At 44.3% G+C, this 5,318-nt stretch overlaps 1 pseudogene across 1 annotated transcript; it reads right to left on the minus strand.

Annotated features, from left to right (window-relative positions):
* Positions 1-261: 261 nt before the first annotated feature.
* On the minus strand, positions 262-4,021 carry LOC118938904 (globoside alpha-1,3-N-acetylgalactosaminyltransferase 1-like; annotated as a pseudogene). The gene is made up of 3 exons (XR_016486934.1): positions 3,324-4,021; positions 2,909-3,043; positions 262-1,044 (listed from the first exon to the last, which is right to left on the minus strand). The product of XR_016486934.1 is annotated as a globoside alpha-1,3-N-acetylgalactosaminyltransferase 1-like (transcript).
* Positions 4,022-5,318: the final 1,297 nt, after the last annotated feature.

Below are 5,318 nucleotides of genomic sequence, written 5' to 3' on the forward strand. Positions count from 1 at the left end.
AGCTATACCTGAACTTAACCTAACATTAACCCAAACCTCAGTGAAGCTATACCTGAACTTAACCTAACCTTAACCCAAACATCAGTGAAGCTATACCTGTACTTAACCTAACATTAACCCAAACCTCAGTGAAGCTATACCTGAACTTAACCTAACCTAACCTTAACCCAAACCTCAGTGAAGCTATACCTGAACTTAACCTAACATTAACCCAAACCTCAGTGAAGCTATACCTGAACATAACCTAACCTTAACCCAAACCTCAGTGAAGCTATACCTGAACTTAACCTAACATTAACCATAATCTATTAAGTTTTTCTTCTGTCGGTCGAATATCCAATTCCTAGTCCTATACATTGGGACGAATTTCAGCATAGTTTTTAACGACAGAAGAGAAGCGAATTACTTTGACCTCTTTGGTTTTGGTCTTCTTGTCATCCCACTGGTACTCTGGAGACAACAGCTTGCTGGGCTTGTTGTAAAGCAGGTACCTGTTGAGGTGACTCTCCTCCTCTCCGCCAGGCAGCCTCGATGGAATTCCTCGCATCCTCTTCAAGCTGGTTCCGACATACCTTTGTTAGTGTGTACACTTCCTCCAACAACCCACCGAACACGGCCCCGGCATAGTAGTAATCTCCCTCATCCATGGGGATGTAAGCTGTCGAGGCTGGACGCCGTTCGTATGTGAAGTGGTCACGGGTCACCTGGTAGAACCATGGGTGAATCACAGCAACCAGCCTGCCCAGAGACTCGGCTCCCCAGCGAGCGTGGAACTTGCTGTCCACGTCCAGACAGAAGATGTAGTCGGCCTCCCTGCTGATCTGACGTTCGATGGCTGTCTGGATGATCTCCATCCTCCGGGCTGATATCTCCTGCCAGCGGTTTGAACCTGGCACCTGGATCACACTCAAATGTCTCCCCTGAGACAGGTTCACTGACGGAACATCGTCAGGACGATCTGTGAAAACGTAGTAGCGCACGTTGAAGTCGACCAGGAAGTGCTTCTCTGCTGTCTCCAGGAAATCTCGGAGAAAGCGGACGTATCTGTCAGAATTTAAAGACACAGGGGGTAACTGTCAAAATATAGGAAACATCAACATAAAGTGTCTTAATAGAGAGTTGGGCCTCCACCAGCCACCTTGGGCCTCCATCAGCCACCTTGGTTCTCCACCAGCCACCTTGGGCCTCCACCAGCCACCTTGGGCCTCCACCAGCCACCTTGGGGCACCACCAGCCACCTTGGGGCACCACCAGCCACCACCAGCAACCTTGGGCCACCACCACCAACCTTGGGCTACCACCAGCCACCAGAACAGCTCTAATGCACCTTGGCAAAGATTCTACGAGTGTCTGAAACTCTATCGGAGGGATAATTTGGTGTTTTGTTGATAGTCGTGGAAAACTCTATCTCAGGTACGGCCTCATTTGGATTGAGATCTGGTGACTGGCATATGGTTTACATCGATTTCATGCTCATCAAACCATTTAGTGACCACTTGTGCCCTGTAAATGGGGGCATTGTTGTTCTGGGTGATTAGCCATGGTAGCAAAAAGAGTGACTGAAATAATGGTCAGCCCAGCCTTTTTATACATGACAGTGAGCATGATGGGATGTTAATTGCTTAATGAACTCAGAAACCACACCTGTGTGGAAGCACCTGCATTCAATATACTTTGTATCCCTCATTTACTAGTGTTTTCCATTATTTTGTCAGTTACCTGTACATAACATAAGGGTTGAAGGTGCCTTGCTCAATGGCACAACGGCAGTATCAGACACCTGCGATTCTGATGCCAGAAACACTCTGTAGAACATGGACCCATAACTTGGACCCAGAGACACAGAGACCCTGAACATGGACCCAGAGACCCAGAACATGGACCCAGAGACACAGAGACCCAGAACATGGACCCAGGGACCCAGAACATGGACCCAGATAACCAGAACATGGACCCAGAGAACCAGAACATGGACACATGGACCCAGAACTAGAATAGTTGACCTTTGTTGTACCACAAATATGGAATATTCTAGTTGTTCTATTTGTTGTATGGTCATTCTCATAGGACTGTATAGGACATTCTAAACCGTTTCCGACCAGAAATTACAGTCTACCAGAAAATAAACAAAGTAGTACAATTATTCAAATCTTAGCCAAGCTGTGAATCATGACAATTATGATATCGTATTACCTGCCATGTGACATGAGCTAGTTATGTCCTCATACACTGAGTGTACAAATCATTAACAACACCTTAATATTGAGTTGCACCACCGAAAGCGTTCCACAGGGATTCTGGCCCATGTTGACTCCATTGCTTCCCATAGCTGGTTATGTCCTCATACACTCTACTAGGTGCTGAAAGCTTTCCACAGGGATTCTGGCCCATGTTGACTCCAATGCTTCCCATAGCTGGTGATGGCCTCATACACTCTACTAGGTGTTGAAAGCTTTCCATAGGGATTCTGGCCCATGTTGACTCCAATGCTTCCCATAGCTGGTGATGGCCTCATACACTCTACTAGGTGTTGAAAGCTTTCCATAGGGATTCTGGCCCATGTTGACTCCAATGCTTCCCATAGCTGGTGATGGGCTCATACACAGTGTTGTTGTTGTCTTGCCCATTCACCATCTGAATGGCACACAATCCATGTCTTAAATGTGTTGAGGCTTAACAATCCTTCTTTAACCCGTCTCCTCCTCTTCATCTACACTGATTGAAGTGGATTTAACAAGTGACATCAATAAGGGATCATAGCTTTCACCTGGATTCACCTGGTCAGTCTGTTATGGAGAAAGCAGGTGGTCATAATGTTTGTACACTCAGTGTAGTTTCAGTGTTTATAAAAATATTGCTAGTTTAATTTCCCTTTTTGAATATTTGGGAAAGGTTGTAGGCTACTCACTTTCCAACGGCAAACACTGTGGTTGCTATGGTGATGTTCATGGACTTGTAGATTGTGTCGACGAGGTCAGGGTCAAAGGTTCCTTCCCAGACGATGGGTGCCAACCACGGGGTGACTGCCACCACATCAGTACGACTAAAGAAACAAAACAAGATCAAGCCTGACTGTGTTGTACTGATTATGATCTCAATGTTTACAGATATACAGATCAAGCTGGACTGTGTTGTACTGATTATGATCTCAATGTTTACAGATATACAGATCAAGCCGGACTGTGTTGTTCTGATTCTCTGATTCTCTGCTCAATGTTTTTGCAGTTAAAGTCCCATGAAAAGACGTGAGGTAAACTAGGCTACACGCTGATGTGGAAGATAACAATGAGAGGAAACTAACATAACGTAACAACACTACTCACCCCGCCAAGACACTGGGCTGCTTGTACAATAGCCTGGGAGAACAAAACGTAATTCATTAGTTAATGAAGATATGGGCTGATGTTGTTATTGCTCTCTCAAAAACAAGGTGCTAGTACCAAAAAGGGTTTTTAACTTTTTCACTGCAGGGGAAACCTTTTTTAGGCTGTGGAGAACCTTTTTTAGGCTGTGGAGAACCTTTTTTAGGCTGTGGAGAACCTTTTTTAGGCTGTGGAGAACCTTTTTTAGGCTGTGGAGAACCTTTTTCATATTGGCACTTTGGATCATCCTTTATATATAAAAAAAATTAAGCTGCGGACTGTTCTAGCAGGAAAACAATGTGGAGAGTGGAAGAATAGGATTGTAGTCAATCTAGGTTGCTTTAAAAAAAATGTATGAGGGTAAGTTGGGTTGGAGTAATAACATTTGTGGAATTACCATGTGTTTTTTTTCCACGTGGTTTCACCCATGGATGTAAACATGAGGTTTGTGGAGAATTGATTTGGGGGCGTGGGTAATTATGTAGGGGTGTGTCCTCCAGTGGCTGTGGGCTTTAGGTATGTTATTTAAGACTAAGTTAGAGGTTGTCGCTGATTGATGTTGGTTTTCCCTTTGTCATTATGGCGTATTGTGATGTCATTATGGGGTATTGTGATGTCATTATGGGGTATTGTGATGTCATTATGGGGTATTGTGATGGCATTATGGGGTATTGTGATGGGATTATGGGGTATTGTGTGTAGATTGATGAGACAAAAATGACTCAATCCATTTTAAAATAAGGCTGTAATGTAACAAAATGTGGAAAAGGTCTGAATACTTTCCAAACACACTGTAAATAAGAGCTTGCTACCATGACACTTTGTGGAAAAAGCACCCTAATTAACTATTTTGTCCTACTACAGTTGACCTATGTCCTTATGGCCTACACCTACCAACGTGTTTTTCATTTCATTTGGAACGGCAAGCTAGTCAAAATTAAACGGGCCTATTTATATTTTGGAGATGAATTCAGAGGGCGAATATGAATTCGGAGGGCAGATATTATTAAATATTAAAGCGTTAGACCTCTCACAAAAGCTTCAGTCACACCAAAGTTATACTTAAATCCAAACTGGTTCTCTCGCAGATTAGTAAGAATGTCTCACCCCATGTTCAAGAATGGCCTTTTTCCCTTTATATAGATTACAACCTCTCACTTTCAGTTATTATATATAAATATCACTATTTTTAAAACAAGTCATAGAAAGTTGGAAGGTTGGAATGTTGCAAAGGCACACACCTGTCTTGAAAAGGTCCCACAGTTGACAGGGCATGTCAGAGCAAAAACCAAGCCATGAGTTGGAAGGAATTGTCCGTAGAGCTTCGAGACAGGATTGTGTCGAGGAACAGATGTGGGGAAGGGCACCAACAAAGATTCTGCAGCAATGAAGGTCCCCAAGAACACAGTGGCCTCCATCAGTCTTAAATGGAAGAAATTTGGAACCACCAAGACTCTTTGAAGAGCTGGCCGCCCGGCCAAACTGAGCATTCAAGGGTGAAGGGCCTTGGTCAGGGACGTGACCAAGAACCCAATGGTCACTCTGAAAGAGCTCCAGAGTTCCTCTGTGGAGTTGGCAGAATCTTTCAGAAGGACAACCATCTCTGCAGCACTCCACCAATCAGGCCTTTATGGTTGAGTGGCCAGACGGAAGCAACTACTCAGTAAAATGCACATGACAGCCCACTTGGAGATTTCCACAAGGCACCTAAAGGACTCTGACCATGAGAAACAAGATTCTCTGTTCTGATGAAACCAAGATTAAACTCTTTGGCCTGAATGACAAGCGTAACGTCTGGAGGAAACCTGGCACCATCCCTACGGTGAAGCATGGTGGTGGCAGCATCATGTTGTGGGGATATTTTACAGAGGAAGAGACTGGGAGACTAGTCAGCATCGAGGAGAAGATGAACGCAGCAAGGTACAGAGAGATCCTTACTGAAAACTCTGGGATGCT

This window comes from Oncorhynchus mykiss, chromosome 15, assembly GCF_057628025.1.
Source record: "Oncorhynchus mykiss isolate SJ-2025 chromosome 15, ASM5762802v1, whole genome shotgun sequence".
NCBI classification, from domain to species: domain Eukaryota; kingdom Metazoa; phylum Chordata; class Actinopteri; order Salmoniformes; family Salmonidae; genus Oncorhynchus; species Oncorhynchus mykiss.